The sequence below is a fragment of the Anolis sagrei genome, chromosome 3, assembly GCF_037176765.1.
Source record: "Anolis sagrei isolate rAnoSag1 chromosome 3, rAnoSag1.mat, whole genome shotgun sequence".
NCBI classification, from domain to species: domain Eukaryota; kingdom Metazoa; phylum Chordata; class Lepidosauria; order Squamata; family Dactyloidae; genus Anolis; species Anolis sagrei.
Window position 1 is genome coordinate 242,868,571 of NC_090023.1, and position 22,058 is coordinate 242,890,628.

The following is a 22,058-nucleotide window of genomic DNA, read 5'->3' on the forward strand; positions in this document are numbered from 1 at the left end:
GACAAACTGTAGCCTTCCAGATGTTACTGTACCACAACTCCTTTCAGCTCTGGTCATGATGTCTAATGATGAAAAATACAAGACGTGTAGTCCAGCATCTGGAGGGCCACAAAAATTACATGGCAGATCGGATTCAGCCTTTGAGCCTTAATTTTGGCACATGTGGTGTACGATCTTTTTTCAACATGAACTTCCCAAGTTTTGAATACTTTACTTGTCTGAGCCTCAGCTCTCTGAATCACTCAAAGTGGACCTGCAGATTCCAGCAGTAATTTTTTTAAAAAACCAAATTCTTTAAGGTTCTGGGAATCTTCGACATTAAGAATTCGACATCAAAGGGGAAACCTAACTTTATACAGCAGAGATCTTTTCATGCTACATAATTATAGTATTATAATTCCATTTTAACTGCCCTGACTGCATTATGTGGAATCTTGGAGCTTGTAATTTGGCATGGCACTACAATTCTTCAGCTGAGAATTCTAAATACTATCTAGTGTGGGACCACAACAATAAAAGTGAAATTGTATAGTAGGATAGGACTCCTGACTTCTCTCTATAGATGCACCCTCATTAGCAGTGGCAGTCTGCTCCTCTATGAAATGTCAGTCTCTTGGAGGTGGCTGATGAGGGTGAGTCATACAAAACAGGCAGACTTGTTTTGCATCACATGTTGCACAGAATAGGCTCTCAAAATGCTATCCACTAAAAACCAATGGAACAACAAAGAAACCCCATAAATTTTCTCAAGGAGCTTGGTTTTAACAAAATACACAGTATTATATTGTTCTATTGTGCATTATCATCATATGACCTAGTCACAGTGATAAGAAAAGAAGTAGTCACAGCAATAAGTGTAGGAGCCAAAGCCTAATCTTTTCCAATGAAACTTCTTTTTAAAAAAGAATTGATACACAAAATATAGGCCCCCGCTGTTTGATAAAAGCTTTGAATACTAATAAATCATTTTATTCACTTTTTTCACCATCTGCTCAACATTTTCTCCTCTTTTTTGCTGATATGGATGCATCACATATATTAGCTGAAATTACAAAGTCATTTCACATAAAGAAATTGATAATACCAGTATCCTATGCCTTAAAAGTCTCCCTGAAATTCACTCTCTCAACTCATGGATTTGGAGATACTCGTACAACTTGGTACATAAGCCACCATCAGGTTATTTATTTTATTTATCATGTTAGAAGCAAGTTGAGGGTATAGTTAAAATACATTTAAAAACTTTGTGTTATGTTAAATGTCCTTTGACCAGAAGCTTGCCACTTGCTTCTGATGTCACTTTGAGAAGGTCTTCCATTGTGCATATGGCAGGACTCACGTTGCATTGTAGTAGGTGGTCTGTGGTTTGCTCTTCTCCACACTTGCATGTCATGGATTCCACTTTGTAGCCCCATTTCTTCAGATTAGCTCTGCATCTTGTGGTGCCACATTGCAGCCTTCCAGGTCATCCACTCTCCACTCTCCTGTGTGCCCAGGAGGGAGTTTCTCATCCAGTCTCAGCCACTGATTGAAGTGCCTACCACTTTTGGACTCTCACTTGCTGAGGTGTTTCTGCAAGTAACTCTTTAGATTTTAGGAAGTTATTCCTTGATTTAAGGCATTGGTATGCTGGCTGATATCCAAACAGAGGAGGAGTGGAAGATGTCAATGCCTTGCTGGCTGCTACTTCCTGGCAGATGTCAGGTGATGCAATACCAGCTATACAGTGTAATTTCTCCAGTGGTGTGAGGCATAGACATCCTGTGATAATGTGGCATGTCTCATTAAGAGTCACATCCACTGTTTTAACACGGTGAAAAGTTTTCTACACTGAGCATGCATATTTAGCAGCAGAGTAGCATAGCGTAAGGGCAGATGTCTTCATGGTATTTGGTTGTGAGACGGTATCAAGGAAGACTGTATCAGCCGGAAACAAAGGAACTTATCTCAGGCTAACAAGTAATCTCATAAGAAGCTGAAATGTGAACTTCCTGAAGGTGATCCATGGCTGAACAGTAGTCAAAGTGTATTCCCATATCAGGGACTATCTTGAAGTAAAGCTTATTGTTTTAATGATATATGAACTGTAGCCCTTTGATATATAAGAATCAAACTTCCTACCAGCTAACTTTGAGTGAAAGCATTTTCTACTGAGAACTGTGCTGCAGGCCTGACAGTAGCCTGTTGTAGATTCCATTTCTTTCCTTCCCTTTTATTTTTCTTACATGGAGATGGTTTCTTCTCTGCACAAGAGGTTAATTTTGCCAAAAACTCTGACAACAATCAAATAACAGAGTGCTGTCTGAGTACCGATATGAAAGGCCAATTCAGACATTGTATTTCTCCACGGTAAGCATGTATGTAGGGAGGGAGAGTTAATACGACTTGCTAGTGTGCCTTAAAAAGAGATAATGTTGCACTGTATGAACATATTCAGTCATTGAACCTGGTGCTGGATGTGGCCCTTATCAGACTGCACCCATATCTTTTGGCAACAATAGCTGCTGGAGTGATCAGCAATGCTTTCAGAGTAAACAGGATATGTGTAGGTGTGCTCAGCTTGTCAGTAGCACGGTACATGCAGTGCCAGGCAGAAATAGCAAAAATATTCCAGATATTGCATGTGGGCTTTGGCAGTTCCTGTATTGCTGCTTTCCCCATTATGTATATTTTGCCTTTTGCAAATAAAAAAACAAGCATTCTACAGAGATTCCTATTTTTGTTCTATTGTTCTATTTCCTATCAATCCGACTGATGAATGAGAGACCTTCAAGAAATCTCGATCATAGAATCAAAGAATCATAGTTGGAAGAGACCTCGTGGACCATCCAGTCCAACCCCCTGCCAAGAAGCAGGAAAATCACATTCAAAGAAGAAGGAGAAGGAGAAGAAGTTTATTTGTACCCCGCTACCATCTCCTTGAAGGGACTGAGGGCAGCTCACAGAAGCGCTTCAAAGTGCCATACATAAAACAACAATACAAAACCATATAAAAAACAACAATATAAACCTAAGAACAGCGAACATACATAAAACTGTGTAGATGTGGGCCTAGATGTGGCCCTCAAGTGCTTGTGTGTTGTGGTAGTTTAGCTTTGGGCTACAATTTTGGAAACCAGGATTGAATTCCCATTCAGCCAAAGAAACCCACTGGGTGTTCTTGACCAAGTAACATTCTCTCAGTCTGCATTCTGAAATTGCATTAGAATTATAGAATCACAGAGTTGGAAGAGACCTCATGGGCCATCCAGTCCCACCCCCTGCCAAGAAGCAGGAAAATTAAATTCAAAGCACCCCTGACAGATGGCCATTCAGCCTCTGTTTAAAAGCTTCCAAAGAAGGAGCCTCCATAACACTCCAGGGCAGAGAGTTCCACTGCTGAATGGTTCTCACAGTCAGCAAGTTCTTCCTCATGTTCAGATGGAATCTCCTTTCTTGTAGTTTTAAGCCATTGTTCCATGCCCTAGTCTCCAGGGCAGCAGAAAACAAGCTTGCTTCCTCCTCCTTATGACTTCCTCTCACGTATTTATACATGGCTATCATGCCTCCTCTCAGCCTTCTCTTCTTCAAGATAAACATGCCCAGCTCTTTAAGCCTCTCTTCATAGGGCTTGTTCTCCAGACACTTGAACATTTTAGTCACCCTCCTCTGGACACATTCCAGCTTGTCAATATCTCTCTTCAATTGTGGTGCCCAGAATTGCACACAGTATTCCAGGTGTGGTCTAACTAAAGCGGAATAGAGGGGTAGCATGACTTCTGGATCTAGACACTAGACTCCTATTGATGCAGGTCAAAATCCCATTGACCTTTTTTTTGCCGCCACCGCCAGTACATCACATTGTTGGATTTTGTTTAACTTGTTGTCCATGAGGACCCCAAGATCTTTTTCACACGTACTGCTCTCGAGCCACGTGCCCCCCATTCTGTATCTTTGCATTTCATTTTTTTTTTGCCTAAGTGGAATATCTTGCATTTATTACTGTTGAACTTCATTTTGTTAGTTTTGGCCCATCTCTCTACTCTGTTAAGATCATTTTGAATTCTGCTCCTGTCCTCTGGAGTATTGGCTATCCCTCCCAATTTGGTGTTGTCTGCAAACTTGATGATTATGCCTTCTAACCCTTCATCTAAGTGATTAATAAAGACGTTGAACAGGATTCCCTGCTTAGGTCTTGACAAACTCATGGCTGTTTCTTCCTTGATTGGGTCTATCTACCTATAGGGTGATCTCCCTCTTTTCCTACTGCTTTCCCCTTTACCAAGCATTGTTTTCTTATCCAGTGCTATGCGGAACAGACCACTGAATCAACAGAACATATGTAAATGTTGAGTTACTATACCCATTATTTATTTATTTAATTGGTTGAATGGGTTTGTTCTAGCTAGGATTAACATTTGAATTTAGGCTGTTGTTTCTTCTTGACCTTTCAAACTGAGAATTTAATAAATAGATCAGTAATTTCAGGCATAAATCCTCTTTGACTTCTTCTTCGAGGCTACATACTTCTGAAAGCCAATTGCTGGATAACACCATATTTTCGCCTCAGGGACTTCCCATAGATATCTGGATAAACACTGTGAAAAAATAGTACTTTTAGGATTTAGTAAGTCTTTGTCTAACCTAGAAGGACTTTTTCTTGTATTCTAAGACCCTTAGGAGTATGAAACCTTTGGGACATTAAAGGTTTGGGTGGAAATTAATGAATATTTTCCTAATCCCACCCCCCCCCCCCCCCATGACCTTAGTTGTACATATGCATAAGCTAACTGCCAAATTATTCTATGGAACTATGCACACAAGTAGCCATTTACTCTCAAAAACTTGCCATCCTACTGTGAATAAGCACACAGAAGACTGCTTCTGCATAGAGTACTGTCTAATTATATTGGCTTGTTTGACTTTATAGAAGCCAATTGACAAATGGAAGTGATAAATTTAGAAAATGCTTCTTACACATATTATGTTGCACAGACATCAAAATACAATACAGGCAGTCCCTGAGTTACAAACATCCAACTTACAAATGACTCACTGTTAAGAATGGGAGTGAGGCAACAGGAAGTGAGAGAAATTTACCCCTAGGAAGGGAAATTCACTCCTAGAAGAGTTATCACAGGGAAAAGGTATCTCCACTGAGGCTTTAGCACCAATCCTTGTTTCCACAAAATTCAAAATTCACTTATCACAGGGACAGAAAGTGAAGTGAAATCTTCTGAACAAGGACACAGACAGAAAGGCAAGTGTATGCTATCCAAAACTAAAATAATTTGTGTGTGTGTGTGGCTGGGGTTACACTTAAAATTTCGGCTTACATACAAATTCAGCTGAAGAACAAATCTACAGAACCTATCTTGTTTTTCACTTGGGGACAGCTTGTATTACAAACAAGTTTTTCCAAATGGGAGCATTGTAGTCGAATGGACTTGCTATGCCAGGAACCACTTTACACCCAGCAAAATATCTTCATACCTTGTTTGTGCTGCCAGTTGCCAAGGTGAGAAGTACTCAAGTGGAATTTGCAACCCCTTCAGAATCATAAAGGAATGATAGGCAATAGATATGTTCCCAATTCCTAAACTATATTTCTAACACAGGTGAAGTTTTAAGTTGCTCCAATACTAGAAATTTGGGTCCTGATGAAAAATGTTATTTACAGCTCCACTTAAAGCCCAAGGGCATTCAGAAGACTGGCATCCTTGGAGAACACATTGGGCTCATTGATAGAAGAGCAGAGAAAAGAAAAGAAGAGAAAAGAAATATGATCAAGGTTCTATCAAATCAAAAAGTGCCTCTGTACGGCTTTCTAGATTCACTAGATGTAGTTCATGGACCAAGTGGGTGGGTTGAGGTTGCATCTTACACAAAAGTTATCCAGCACTTTCCTCTGTTTCAGTATTGAGCCACTTGAGAGATCAGCACAGACTGGAAGATTGAAGATTGTTTTCAATAACTCTTATGATTATGACTTGCAGAAAGACTATGCTCTCACTTTTCACCACTCTACACAGAAAAGGGAATTATTTTTTTTATAAGAGTTAAGGTACAGTATGTTCACTGATCTGCTGAGCAATGGTTTGGGGGTTGATTTCTAGACTTATACATGAGTACACAGGGTAGATTTATTTCAAATAAGTTTACATCATTTTTGGACTTGGCACAGAAACATAGAAAAGTACCCACTGAACCAAATCAGTTTCCCACAATAGCCATCCAAAATGCCTCTGAGAAGTTCACAAGTGGAGCATAATGGTCATTTTAATAGATTTTTAAGTGCTTTAAATTAAGAAAACATTGAAACAAACTTCTTATTTATTATTACAATTTATGTAACCCCGTGTGTCCCTTCGAGGAGAGAGGGTAGGTTAAAAATAAAGTTTATTATTATATTGTTATTGTTATTTGAGTTGACAAAAATTAAAATGTGTTGCTTCAGATCAATCACAGAGAGTTATGCTAATAGAGAAAAACTGAATTTATTTAGCGAGTTAATTTTTGAACAATGTTTTCCCCCATTAAATTGGGTGTTTTTAAAGTCTTCATCTTGGTATTAATTATCACCACACAGTTGCTGTGCTGAAAAATATTTTTAACCTGAATATACTTGTGCAAATGTGTTTTCAATGTCATCCTTGATTACCCTGGCACGTATATGACATAGGGACTTGATTCTTATTTATGTATCAAATATAATGAGCTCTTTATTTTACGGAAATGGCAGCAACATGATTCTTTCATTAGCAAAGACATACAAAAAACACAAACAAATGAGGGCATATGCTTATGATCATTATACTAGGAGTGTTACTGAATATTGTGCTATCAAAGAAAGTGTCTGGCATTGTGGGTCATAAACACACACATACACACTCAATTCATCAGAGTGGGGAGGGGCTGGTAGAATCTTGCTCTTCCTACAGGTTCTGACAAAAGCAAACTACACCTTCTACAAGGACCTCTTCACATGGGGCATTTTTGTCCCATTTTGCTGCTTTGCATCACAGCAAGGACAGGGTCGACCATGCACCCTCACATGACACACAACAGGCCCTGTACACATTCCTCCCAAAGTGGAGCAGAAGTGCTGAAAGATGCTTTCTCCTCCACCACAGGAAGGAAAGTGCAGTTTCGGTAGCACTGATGGAGCTACCTGCACTTTCCTCTCCTTTTTGCTGTGTGATGGCAAATGTGCATTGCTACCTTTTCTGTCATCTGATGAGGGGAGGGAAAGGTGCCAAAGCACCCTCTCCCATCTCCTCCATTTGATGAGGTGAGGAGGGAGGGCATGCGAGGTGCCACAAGCTACCCTGCATGCCATCCCTTTCACCAGCGATGGCATGGCCCAAAAGTTAAAGCAAGTTAAAGAGATCCCTTGCTTGTTTGTTATTTATCATTCCACCATTTTGAATAATTTATTGGCCCAGTTTTCATCTGTGGAGGGAAATGTATGGCATGTTTATAGACGTTTTTATACATGGTAGATAACTTACTAAATCTTGTTCCTAACTGTCCAAATTGTGACTGCCATCTTTAATCCCAAAGCTGCCTCACAATCCAACAATCCAACAGACTCTGAGGGCACATCCACACTATAGAATTAATGTTGTTTGATACTACTTTAACTGTTATGATTCAATGCTATGGAATCATGGGAGTTGTAGTTTGTTGAGGCACTATCTTTTGTAGAGAAGACTGAATACCTTGCAAAACCGCAACTCTTAATCCATAGTGTTGCACCATGGCAATTAAAGGGGTGTCAAACTGCATTCATTCTACAGTGTAAATGTGCCCTAAGCTTTCTTTGCCAATTTTTACAGGAATGTATATGTCTCCTTTTTCAACTTGTCATATGCTTTCTGATTATACAAGCAAGGAGACAATTTCTGGTACAGCCCAGTGTTGTCTATTTCCATCATCGATTCTGCCCATGAAAGTACCAGAATTGGTATTCCACTGAATATACACTGTAACCGGGGAGCTTTGATTGTCCTTCCCAGTATTATTGCCCTATAAAACTGGATAAATGGTTTTGAACTGCTGTGCAGCCATGCATATAAATTGTATTTTAAATCTTAAGTGGAACGTTTATGTCTAAACATTTGGTTGCAGTTAAATGAAATGTAATTGGCTTAACAAGGATCTATAGAGATATAATTGATATTATTGAAACCCTTCCAAGATAGGGAGAAAGATAAAGAGTGGAAAAACAGCTCTGAAATGAACATCAATGCCTAAATTCCATGCAGATTTTGGAAATGATAGAAAAGAATGCAGTGCTGTGGACAGTTTGACTGTGTATGATACCTATGCAAGACTTGGGGCTCATCGGTACTGACTATTTAGGTCTTTATATAACTGGATCAGACTTGTGGCAGCTAAATGCTGGACATAGCTGATCAGGGTTAAACTAAACTGGGGGAAACCCAAATCCTGACCCAGTTTCAGATTGTCCTCAGATTGAAACTAATTGGAACTGGCCACAACTGTCTTCACAATTGCACACCCCTGTTCTAGCCACTATGGCACATTAGACTTAATGAATTAAGGAGGATGTCTTCTTAATATCCCTTCTCCTGTTTGTTTGTAGAATTTTACACTGTCATTCTTTGTCTTCACAATGTTATTCTTGCTCTTTATGTTCAGGGTGGAAGCCAGAGGCCTGGGTGCAGGTGGTCCCTATCACTTGTATTGGAACATGAATAGATAGGAGTTATCTCTAGAAATCTAATAAATTTCACATGTTTAACAAGTTTGTTTTTTTGTTGTTGTTTTTTTTTTTTTGGCAAAATTGTGTGATATCGCTCTGAGAGTTACCAGAAACTGAGCCTTTGAATGACACCCATTATGGAATGCAAAGGGCAACAAGAGACCAAAACCACAGAAACCACCTACAAATCAACATGAAAGCTGTTTTCATTTCATCTTGATCTTTCTGCTTGCCACCTCTGCAAGATTCTTTTTTGAATTACATCAGAATGAACTGGTGGAAAGTTGCATTTTCCAATTCTAGAAAAAAGGTCCTTTTTTATTATAGCACCCAGACTCTCTACAGGGCATTGGTTGGGAGATAATGATATGTTTTTCCAGTTCTGGTGCATATAACTATAGTAATAGCTATGTATAGCTATCATTCTTTATCTGTTAGTTATGAGATGACATTCATAGAACAGCTAAAATAGGACACCAATAAGAACTGTGTGTAGAACATGCATTATAGTGTCAATGTCCAAAACAATTTCCTATGTAAGAGCCAAAGTAATGTGGTTTGAGTGCTAGGCTATGACTGAAAAGCAGGATCTAAATCCCTGCTTGGCCATGGAAACCCATAGGTTGACCTTGGGCAAGGCATACTCTCTCATACTCAGAAGAAAGCAATAGGAAATACCCTCTGAACCAATCTTGTAAAAAAAATCCCATAATATGGTTGCATTATGGTTGCCATAAGTCAGGAATGGCTTGAAAGCATGAAACAACAACAATCATGATATATTATTCATAATTGCTATTATAAATAAATTGTAGTTGGTTTTTAATGTTCTATCCTGCAGTGATTTTCACTTCCTAACTGCTTTTATTTTATTTATGTGCCAGTTATCCTAATGGTAGAATGTATGATTGTTTTAGGAACACTGGAAGCTGTCCATTCAACCCAATATTTTCTATGCAGACTGGTAGTGGGTCATCAAAGGTTGCAGGAAGAGTTTTTTCACATAACCCAATCCTATTATTGTGCTAGTGATTGACTTTTGCATTGAAATTGGCAACCCCACACTCCATCACTGAGCTAGAGCCCTTCCTACATTATATAGCCAAGAGTGTGAGATGCTCAGACAGCAACTATACTTAAAAATAGGATTGTTGATTTAATTAAATAAAATATACAGTATAAATAAATGAATATTATTATTTCTCACATAATGGGGCTGTTATATAGCCTGCACTCTCAAATAGGTCTGCATTAAAATTTGATGGCCATAAAACAATAATAAAAGAAAGGAAAAGGCTAAGAAAAGAATTAAAGTGGCAGGTCTCCCATTAAAACACACAAGCTAATCATAATATAGATAAGAGCAATGTTATCTCAAAAAATGTTGCCTTTCTTTCTATGGCCATTTTTACATAGGATTTATTTGTTTCATGTTAAAAGCATTGCATAAATAAATTAGTATAAAACTGATAAAATAGAGAGAACACAATCGGGTAAATAATTTTAGACCAAAAACCGGCAACAGCAACCACATGGTCTGTAGCTTTCAAAGTTCTTCCTCTGTGCATGAGGCAGGGCATCATGGGCAAGCATACAGATGCAGAGTTATTTGTTCTGCTCCACAGTCACATAAGGTGGATGATTATTCTAGATAGTGCCATTTAGCCAGATTTTCTTTTGATATGATTACTCCAATTCTGAGTCTGTTCAGGAACTGCCAAGTTGCCCATTCTTGGTTTGTCTCTGGAGGCAGACCCTCGTGGGGGGCATCCAGTTGGGATTTCCTGGTTTAGCTGCCCAGAGGAAAACTCTTGCTGTTGCTGGGGTAACAGTAAGAAGAGAAGTGGTTCTCATGAAGCTTTTTTCTTGATTTGAGTCTACTGGGAGGAGGTTGATAACCATGCAGTGAATAGCTTTCACAGTGTTCAACTTTATTTCTCTCACAGTTGGCAGCAACTTCCCATTGCATATCAGAAGGGTAATGCCAGCTAGCTTATAGAATCTATCTACAGGTGTAGGTTTGATACATCTTGTGATTATTCTGCATGTTTCATTCAGTATTATATCCACCTGCTTTGCATAGGCAGACTTGTGCCAAACAGGGCAGGCATACCCAGCAGTTGAATAAGACAAGGCCAGGGCTGACGTTCTTATTAATTTTGGGTCTGCACTTCATGAGCTACCAGTAAGTTTCCACAGGATGTTATTTACATGGGATAAAAAAATATCCATCCTGATTCTTGTGCCTCCAGTCTTCATGTTGTTAAGGCTCAGTGCCCCAAAAATCTCTAGTATTCATATTCCAATTAGACACTAGAGACAAAGATATTAAAATGCAAGATTTTAATCTACAGAGTACACTACTGGGTGCAAGTGCCACACCTGTTCTGCATCATGGGTTTTATAGTTGACCAGAGTAGAGTAAAGTGAACAGGCACTCACTCTCAATCAGACCTCTCCCCCTTTCCTGTCTCCATTTCCCCCTCCCAAGTCTGTCCTTCACTTCAATTTCTCTCTGTTTATCTCTGTTCCAAAACAATTCTGTTCTCCAAAACAATTCTTCTGTGCTCCCCCTTCTCATACCTTCCAGGTCATTCTGATCTTTCTTCACCTTTTCACACATATTTCTCCTGTGTCTGGCAATGCTATCTTTTCCCACTCCTTTGCTCTTTTCACTCCCTCCTCCCCTCTTTTTAACCCATTCTCAAAACCTTATTATTATGAAATTCACACTTGTAAAATCCCACTCTCTTAATGTCTTATAATATCTTTTGGGGGCAGCAGCAGTAGTGGAGCAGGGATAGGATCTGAGAAGGGAGAGATTCATCACACTAGAGAAAAAAACCACTTAAAAATCTGGTTTCTGTCTCCCACAGAATTCTGTGGTTTGTAGTTTAGTGAGACTGTTAAAGGTTCCTCCCTAAACTAGAAACCCCAGAATTCTGCAGGAGGCAGAAACCAGATTTTAAATGGATTTTTTCTCTAGTGTGATAAATACTATAGTTCTGCTTATGAAACTTTTATGCTGTGCCAACTATTCTTGTCTTGAAAGAACACATTTACAATGAGCAAAACATGGAGTTCATTGGATTGGCATCCTATGAGTAGAAGAGCTCTGGTCATTAGAGTTCCCCACTCCAATTTGTGGTGATACATTGTAGGGCCATTTGGCAGGATCCTACAAGACTCCATACAGCATTTTAGAAGGTCTAAAATGGCTTTTGTGGCAAAAATGAGGCAGGAAAGTCTTTTTCTGTAAGCCCAGCTGCATGTACCTAAATCTGGAACCAACTCATAGTTTCAAGAACAAATAGCTCTGACATTGGGAGAACCTCTGGATGCATCCAGTAGTTGAAAAACCTACAAGAGAATCACAAGCAGGAATGAAGTGGATTATGGTTTGATCTCATATTACTAGGAACTTTGAATAATGAAAGAAAAAAGACCACGAGAATACTGCCATACTTGTTAGCAGTGGCAAGAATCCTATATGCTCAACAATGGAAAAAGAAAAAAACACCAACTATGGTAGATTGGACAGTGAAGATGTGGGAGCTGATAAAAATGGATAAGTTAACAATTTGTTGAAGGATAAATCACTGTGCACATTCTTACAAGAATGGAAAACTTTATATCAATATATATCTGAAGGAGAGGGAAAGGTTTTGTAGTATCATAGAATAATAGAGCTGGAAGAAACCACATGGACTGTCTATTCCAACCCCCTGCCATGCAGGAAAAGCACAATCAAAGCAGCCCTGACAGAGGGCCATCCAGCCTCTATTTAAAAAGCTTCCAAGGAAGGCACTTCCAACACACTCCAAGGCAGAGAGTTCCACTGCCAAACAGCTCTTACAGTCAGGATTTTCTTCCTAATGTACCGATCTACATAAATAGATTGAGATATTCATTTGTTAATCTAAAAATAAGCAGAAGTAAATAACTTGTTCAAATAAGGTGGAAGAAAAAATGTTAGAGTACCAAAGGGAAACAAGAAATCCTCTTTAAAAGCTAATTTACATATATAAATTTGTATTTTAGATTTACACATAATTATTACAGTAGAGATGTTGATGAGAGAAAGTGTGTATGGTTGTGGTTCAAGTACTTTTGTGTGTATATACATGTGCGTGTGTGTAAGTATATATGTATATATAGAGAAGCATTATTTTGTTTTTAGATATTTTTCTGTTAAAAATGAATGAACATGGCAAAAAAGAATAAAGTGGATTATGTATTCCCCCTTCCAATGGCAATTACCTCCAAATTACATGAGTGGCAAGGGCAGTGACAATGCAATCAGCAGTCACTCTTCAAACCCTATGATTATGCTTTATTGATTTCAGTGTGGTGTAATCTAGATGCACCGGCATGCGATTCTGATCTTGTGTCACACAGAGTCACTACCTATTTGTTGTAGTTCACTAGGGATGACAAATGAATGCAGTCAAGCATAATGCCTGCCCTGAAAAACTGCTAATTGTTAGTATGAAGACAGCTATCAGTAGGATTGCCTTAATGACAGTTGGCTTGTGGGCACACTCCTCACCTGTGTGCTTTCCACAAATCTATTTCAAGCAGCAAGCTGGGGAAAGTGGCATAAATGTAGGTTTCTTTGTCTATAATTGGATGCTTTGCATATGCTTACTTAAGTCACCAGAGAGCTTTGATGCAAAGAATAGTTAGAACTGCTGTTCTCAAGTAAGCTGCATGGGAAATGTCCTTTCTTCAGTGCAGCCCATGTACCCAAATCCCCCTTCATCAATTCCATTTATTTGACATGTGAAAACTAATGATTTTTTTTTAAAAAAAAGATTCAAGGAGAGAACCAGAAGATAGAAAGAGATGCTGGTAAGGAAAAGTGTTTATGCTGTTTTGCTGTTACAATAACTTCAAATTGTCCAAAACAGAGGAAATAAAAAGTGATTTGTTTCTTTTAACTCTGAAAACTCTGAAAACTATTCATCAAGATTTGCATAATGCCCCATTCTCTTCTAGATAAGAGTGCTTCTTGATACACATTTATAGAATTTTGTACTGCATGTTTGAGTAGGAGCAATGGGTTCAGAGGGTGTTACAAAGGGATTAGCCCAGCAGGGAAAATATTGCTCCAAGGTTCATATGTACTCCAAAGTGGCAGCTCCTTGTACACCCTGCATTGGGTGCCATTGATGAAGACAAATTCACAATGTGATGTGGGGAACCCATCTTCTTCCTTTCACATCCTTTACTTTTAAAGGAAATGACATCACCATCATTATTTGTATCCTGCCACCATCTCCCCAAAGGGACTCGGGTAGCTTACAAAGGCACTCTTTGGTGCAGCATATAACATAAAATGGTACAAAACAAGAATAAAACAATAACACATAAAATGATAACAACAACCACTACCAACACACATAACTGCCAGCAATTCACAAACTAAAGTGCCAGGGTGTCAACTGCACATAGGCTTATTACAGCCTACTCAAAGTCAAAGGCCTGCCTAAAAATCCATGTGTTTAGGCTGGACCAGAAGGATTGGAGAGTGGGGGCTAACCTAATCTCTTTTGGAAGGGTATTCCAGAGCCAGGGAGCCACCACTGAGAAGCCCCTCTTTCTCGTCCCCACCAACCATGCTTGAGACAGTGGTGGAACTGAGAGACGGACCTCCCCTGCAGATCTCAAAGCCCATGCCAGTTCATAGAAAGATATGCGATCTCAAAGATACGTTGGACTCAAAGCATATAGATCTTTATATCACCTTGCATTGATCCCAGAAACTAGTCTGAAGCCAGTGGAGCTGCTTTAGTAGGGGCGTGGTATGCTCCCTATAGCTAGCCCCAGTTAGTGTAAGCCCATTGAACACAGATTGCCACCCTATACCCCAATCTGCCTCGTGACTGACCAGGAGGACCACTGTTGTCTGGATTAAGCTTCAGTTTGTTGGTCCTCATCTAGTCCATCATGACTGTCAGACACTGATCCAGGATCCAGGGAGTTCCTTGAAGTGAGGTGGAAAAGAGTAGTAGAATTGTGTGTCAACTGCATAGCCATAATTGTGGTGTGAGTATACTTTCGTCTTCCTCCTGTACCAAAAAAATGTGATTGTAATTGCCACTGAATTAGGCTTGCAGCCAAATTAGTAACTATTACCAAATTGTGGCAGCAGTTGTATATCCCCCAGTGTTTTTATGGATCCAGTGGGAGGTGGTAATTCCCAGAGGTTGCCCACTGGTTTCAGCAAAGGTATGAAGTATAAATCTTACAAATGTCTCATGGCCTTCTCAAACATGTTTTGTTGACTATTGTGGGGTAGACATGTTTTGCCTTACAAAGACAAAGGCCATATCCCACCTAAAACTATTGTCCCTTGAATAGAAAATCACATCTATAGAAATTTCTGAGGGATGCACCATGCTCTCTAAATTTCCCCATGATCTGGAAGCTACATGTGGCACACTTTGTATACCACTTAACAGATGAACCTAAAGTTCTTCTGTGCCCAAATCAAAAGTAATTTTCGTTAGGCTTTATGATCAGCCCTATTAGACCCACTGCCCCATATATGTTGAACTATTCTTATTGTAATCCCTTGACAGCATGTAGCAGTCCTATTCCTCGAAATATTGGTATGGACCAAGATATTTTACTGTTGAGGCAAAAGATAAGATGACTCCTACTCACAATTTTAGTATACAGAAATCAGCTAGAATGACAGGTGAATTTTACCTCAACTCTTGGAATAGGATAATGCCTACCACCTGCACAGATGGGTTGTGTGTGGCATACATAGCTATACATACACATTGATTCCCACTCATTTCTCCTGCTCAGAAACTTGGTTTACAGAAAGCTTCCTGATTGTAAAGATATAATGATTTTTTTTCTCTTGGACTAATTGCTGAGGGTGTGTGCTCTCCATGCTTTTATTTCTTTTGATAGTTTGTTATGTTTTAAATTTTGTATGATGTGAACTTTTAGGTGTTTGGATTTAGATTTGTATTTTATTCTTTATTTATTTATTTATTTTAGATATTTGTACTCCGCCCTTCTCAACCCCCTGGGAGGGGGGGGGGGCTCAGGGCAACTCATTAAGTCCTTGTAAGCTCCTTAACCCACTACACCACCAGGGGCTCAACTACTAAGTAAGTACTACTGCAAGTACTAAGTTAAAATAGCTTGTGCACAGCTCCAGTTTCAGTATTAGGCAGTGACATATAAAACAACAATATGTTTCCCTCTAGGCTCCTCCTCTTCAGGGTTGTATGGGTTTTCAATGACATATTGCATTCAGAGTTGCACCTGTGGTTCCAGGGAGAACAGATTTGGCATGCTGATATTCAAATCCAAACCCAATAAATTTCTCATCTATCTCCATCTCATCCATCCATATAAGGTGGGGAAGGAAGGGAAGATACAGTGAAGCCTGCAGCTCCTCTGGATTGTATAAATGTGAGATCCAGTCGGAAAGATCATATCAATCCAGTCAACTTTCTTTTTCCTCTTTCTTTTCTTTAGGCTAAGAGTGACAGTGAGGCTTTTCTAACACTGGGGTGCCAGTTCTCCATAGGAGCCTAACACAAATCCCCATTGTACCCAAATTACAAATGGAAAAATTAGATGGCTTTCTGAGTAAAGGGCATTACACTGTTTTTTTATAGAATAGTGCTATAATGTTCCCCAGTCATTTCTCACTCCTAGCATTGCCTGCTTTAACGGTTCTCTCAGTTTCATTATCTAATCAGACACCTTGGATTTTGTCTCTGAAAATAGATCCAACTGCCATCACTGTGGTCAAACAAAGCTGATCCCCAAAGCTCAGTACAACTGATCAGCAATGGAGCTGTCAATTATCCTGGTTTCAGTAACAGATATAGATATTAGATAAAACATGATGTATCTTTTCACAGAGCTTATTTTTCACATCATGTTTCATAATCAGCTCACCTCTGACTTATTTTTGTGCATTTAAAAACCACTGAAAGTAGCACACATGCAGAATGGCAAAGCTACTGTTTGATGAACTCACTATTTTTTGTGAAATGCATTTGATGTAGCAGTGAAGTAAGCATTTCTCTATTACAGTATGTGTTCCCAATGACTTGGTGGGATTCTTTTTCTGAAAACTGTGCATACAAATTACAACTGTACGTTCCTTTATACAAAATCTTGTTTAGTCATGCCCAGCAAGTAATGTGCTTACTTAGGTACTAGATGTAAGCTAGTCCATCCACCACATACACATAAATCTTCTAGCATCTTTATATAATATACAGGTGGGTCCAGATGTGTTGGTATTTCATCACACAGTGGTGGAATAAGTTATGGTTTATCACACTACTGTGGAATTGAAGCCCATGTCCAGCATCCTGTGTAAGGATGTGCAGTTTGTAGCCTCTTCACTCCAGGAATGTATATCCCAAGAATCCACTCTTCTTTCCTCTATGGAAAGAAAAGGAACCACATTTCTTAATACACAACAGAAGGAAAACCAGTTGCCTGGGAAACCAGGGATTGTCCTGAATGTTTTCAGAGACATTTATTGGTTATGGTGTGTTGACTTGTCTTTTCACTTAAATATTATTATTACTTGTTTGTAGCTGCCACGAGTTGTTCAAAAAGATTTGTTTAGCTTAGAATATTATAGTTAAACATACTTGTTTCTCCACGCCAAACCATGCTTCCTAGTCCTGGAGGCATTGCTGCAGCTATAACATAGCTCCAGGAGGAAGAGTAGAACCAAGCGGTAGGAACTGCTTCTCATCCCCACTGCAGCTCTCCAGTGAGAACATTTTGTTTCTCTTCCCTTGAATATTATGCTCTAGACATACAATGCAGAATCTTGGCTGTATTGTTTGAAAAGCAATACATAGGTCTTAAAGAGTAATCATATTAAAATATCATTTATTGGCTTACTTATTGCATTTTGATTACTCCCCATACCTTTCTTCAAATAACCTCTTTAAATTTCATCAAATGGCTAAAAACAAAAAATCTGTCAAAATGCCTAGAAATGTTCTTCAAATCTGCTTTTAAAAGTTTGATAGAAAAAGTTACTCATAACACCAATATTGCTTGCCATATTGCATTGTATATTAAAAGCATTGTATATAAAATTATCTACAGCTATGTTTATAAGATGCATATAAAAGATAAATTAATTATGTGTTTAGACATGGATGCCATTTTCAAGAATCTCATTATGTATTAGAAAGTATACTAAAATTTAGGGGGAAACAGTTCTGGTAAAAGGCATTTTAGATAAGTTATAAGTAATTAGTTATAACTAATATAGTTATGCATAATAATGATTTTTGTTGTAACAACGACGTCATATTTCAAAATCAACAAGTGAGCCTGAAGCTAATTTCCTGAGATAATTAGTAACACTTTCCCATTACTTTTAAAAGTAACTTATAAAGGACATGTAATGTGTTTTACAGACATTTTGACAAGCTTTATAAAAATATCTCTTTATCCATCCTTTTTTGGGGATGATGAAGGACAAATAATACAAGCATATGAGTATTATTATTATTATTATTATTATTATTATTATTAACTTTATTTATAACCTGTCTTTCTCCCAGTGGGGACTCAAGGCGGCTAACAATCCCACACTAGACAAGGTCAAAAAGTGCAGTACAAAAGTTATAAAACAACTAAATAGTAACAGTGTGGCAAAAACGGAATTAAAATATAATAAATACACTTAAAATGGTCTTTAAAACTCACCCCCCCCCCCCCCGGCCACCGCCAATCCTAGTAAACTTTCCCAAAATCTTCCTCTTATCCTTCCTCAAATGCCTGTTGGCAAAAGAAGGTCTTGACTTATTGACGGTTAATGAAGCAAGTATAATGATGAACCATGATTAGTAATGCTATAACAAGTAATGGGTTTTTAATGTAAATTTCAAAATTCTGCTTGATTTGAGATTTTAAGCCAGTGCATTCTGTTATTTGTAAAGTAAGGAACAGTGGTTACTTTCATTTTACAACTGGAAAATGAAGAAAAAAAAGATGATGAAGAAGAAATGAGATGCAACTTTTCTAGTAAAATATATTGTTTTTCAGAAAACAGCTCCCAGAAGAATCCCTGAAAAGACTTTTCTCCAAACTTTTGTGAGTTTAGAAAGTTTGCAGAGTCTTAATGTGCAATAGAGTAAAACTATAACCATGGGGAAAAGTCTGTTAAAAATTTATACCAAACATAGGTGTAGGTGTACAAACCAGGAAACGTTCCTGAGACAAGCATAAAATGAAATTCTGTAACAAAGCAGAGATTTTTAAAATGCTACATAAACTTTATTGTCTTCAGCAGTAGTCCAAGAAATTCTGCCACCTCAGGTAAAGGCAAGTTGGTTCCTTCTCCTTCTTTTATGTGGGATGCCAAACATGGGGCCCAATTTCAACATTGGTTTAGATTGTTGTTGTTGTTGTTGTTGTTACAATATTCAGCTCTATATTAAAAAATCAGATTGGATTACAAATAATAACTGGTCTTCAAATTGGACCATATTTCACTGCCCATAATGCCAACAGATTAGCTTAGAACAGTGGTGCATAACCTGTGGCCACCTTATGTTTGGGACACCAATTCCCAGAAACCCTAGCCAGTTTGCCCAGCGGTCAGGATTTCTGGGAGCTGAAGTCCAAAACACCCAGAGGGCCACAGGTTGTGCAAGCCTGACTTAGAACTTATGATCCTACAGATGTTTGGGACTTGAAGACTCAGATCATTGTCCATACTGAGTAGGATTTCTGCATATTGAAGACCAAACCGCGTGAAGGACCAAAGTTGAAAACCAACGGCTTAAAGGGTACAAGTTCAGAGAGCATAGAAAACTACTTTTAAGATGAGTTATTATGATGTGCTGAGGCCATCCAAAACTGAGAAATCACATAATCATCTTAACACACTTATGTAAGTCTCATATTCTTTCATCTTAAAAAATAATTTTCTAAGTTATCTATGGCTATATTTGCTTCCTTGCTACCTGAGGTGGATACATGTGGCTCTCTTTCCACCATAGACACAAACAAAAATTGTCAAGAACAGCTGGATATACATGACTTTGACTTGTGAAATTGGTGCTGCACTAAAGACATTATCACATTAATGGTGGGATTCATCATGCATCTTGGTGAGTCCAGTGGTGCCTGCCCTGCATCTCCCGACTTCCCCCATAGTTGCCTATGCAACAATGGGAAGTATCCCATGTTGCCTCTGTGAAGGATTATGATGCTCTGTCTCACTAGCACCACTGAGCCAAACTGGAAGTAGATCTACATTGCGGGATGGGAGCTGGCAGGCTCCATGCCGCAAGTGAAGAGGGAGCATTGTGAGATGGTAAATTTGGCCCATCTGATGAGGCCTTAACGTTGCTGGTTTGTCTGCTCTACGTAACTCTAGAACACATTGAGCGAGCAAATCTCATTGCGTTAGCATTTCAAAAATATAATTATACAGAAAATTTGGAGTAGGCATGGGTCAAAATTAAAATATCACAAAAAATGATGTGCCTATAAAGGGATCTTGTTTATTTTCACAGTAAATGATTCCTATATTGTGCTTAAAAATAGGAAGAAAAGCATATAAAGTTTGCATTCTGATTTTGTTAAAAAGAATAGGTTTAAGAAAGGTTGTGGTGCTCTCTGGGAATAAGTCACTCTGTTCTCTTCTGACATATTGTCACAGAAAGGGGAAAATGTCAGGATGATTTTGGGAGATAAAAGTAATGCTATATCCCTTTCTTGCTCTTTCAGAAAGGACAGGTGTTTGATTCTATACCATTTGGAATGGATTTTCTAGCTGACTTCTTGTCACCTAAGCCTCTGAATGCAATATGTTTGTGTCAATATTGTTCTCTATAAAAAAAAGTGTGATGAGTGAGGAATCTTCTTGCAACAATGGGTTGGGAAAGGTGGAAAGAGAAGTAATGATTGCTGTTACAAAGAGAAAAGAAAAACCTTCTGAAAAGCCACCTTAAAGTACTTTCTGTCTAAGAATGCTGAATCATATCAAAATTATATCATAATTACAACACTGTAATATCATTTTAATCATGGTTTAATCTATTTCAAAAAACAGCATTTATGTATAAAACAAGTTAACAGATATCAATCCTTTTGGCCTACTGAATCAATTGAGGTACAACAACATCTGTTATAGAACTCCAACATGCTGATGACAACGTTGTCTGCACGCATTCATAAGAAGACCTACAAGCCACTCTAAACACCTTCACAGAAGCATACGAGAAGCTCGGCCTGCCATTGAACATTGAGAAAACCAAAGTGCTCTTCTAGCAGTCACCAACCAATCCCTCTCCAATTCCAAAAATACAACTTAATGGTGTAACATTAGAAAATGTTGACCATTTCCACTACCTTGGCAACCACCTCTCCAGAAAAGTCAACATTGACACTGGAATACAACACTGCCTGAGCTCTGCAAGTGTAGCATTTTTCCAAATAAAGCACAGAGTGTTTGAGGACCAGTATGGATATTTATTTATTTATTTATTTATTTGCAGCATTTTTAGTCCGCCCTTCTCAACCCCCTGGGGGGAGGGGGGACTCAGAGGAATTACATAGGCAGCAATTCAATGTCACAAATCAATAACACAGTATAAAATCATAAATACATACAAAGTTAAAACAATAGCAATTAATTATAACCAGATTATCATAATAGTCATGAAGTGAAAACAATATTCAGTCCACAAACCCATTTATAGAATAATAAAACCGTATCATATATATTATCTTGCCCATCCATTTCCAATCAAAGTGCTGCTTTATGTTTATTGTCCAAAAGCCTGGTTCCAAAACCAAAATTTTAATTTCTTCCTGAATGCCAGGAGGGATGGGGTCGATCGTATTTCATTTGGAAGTGCGTTCCACAGGCGGAGGGCTACAACTGAGAAGGCCCTGTCTCTCATCCCCGCCAACCGCGTTTGTGATGTTGGTGGGAGTGAGAGTAAAGCCTCCCCGGATGATCTTAAGTTATGAGGTGGGACGTAGAGGCAGATACATTCAGACAAGTAAGCTGGGCCAGAACCGTATACCAAGGTGCTTGTTTATAAAGTTATTGTCCCCCAACCCTGCTATACGCTATAGACGTGGACTATCTACAGACGTCTAGCAACTGCTAGAATGATTCCATCAGCGTCGCCTCCAAAAAATCCTGCAAATCTCTTGGGAAGACAAGCAGACAAACGTCAGCGTGCTGGAAGAAGCAAAGACCACCAGCATTGAATCAATGGTCCTCTGCCATCAACTCCGCTGGACAGGCTGCCCAACCACCATCTCCCAAAGCAGTTGCTCTACTCCGAACTCAAGAATGGAAAACAGAATGTTGGTA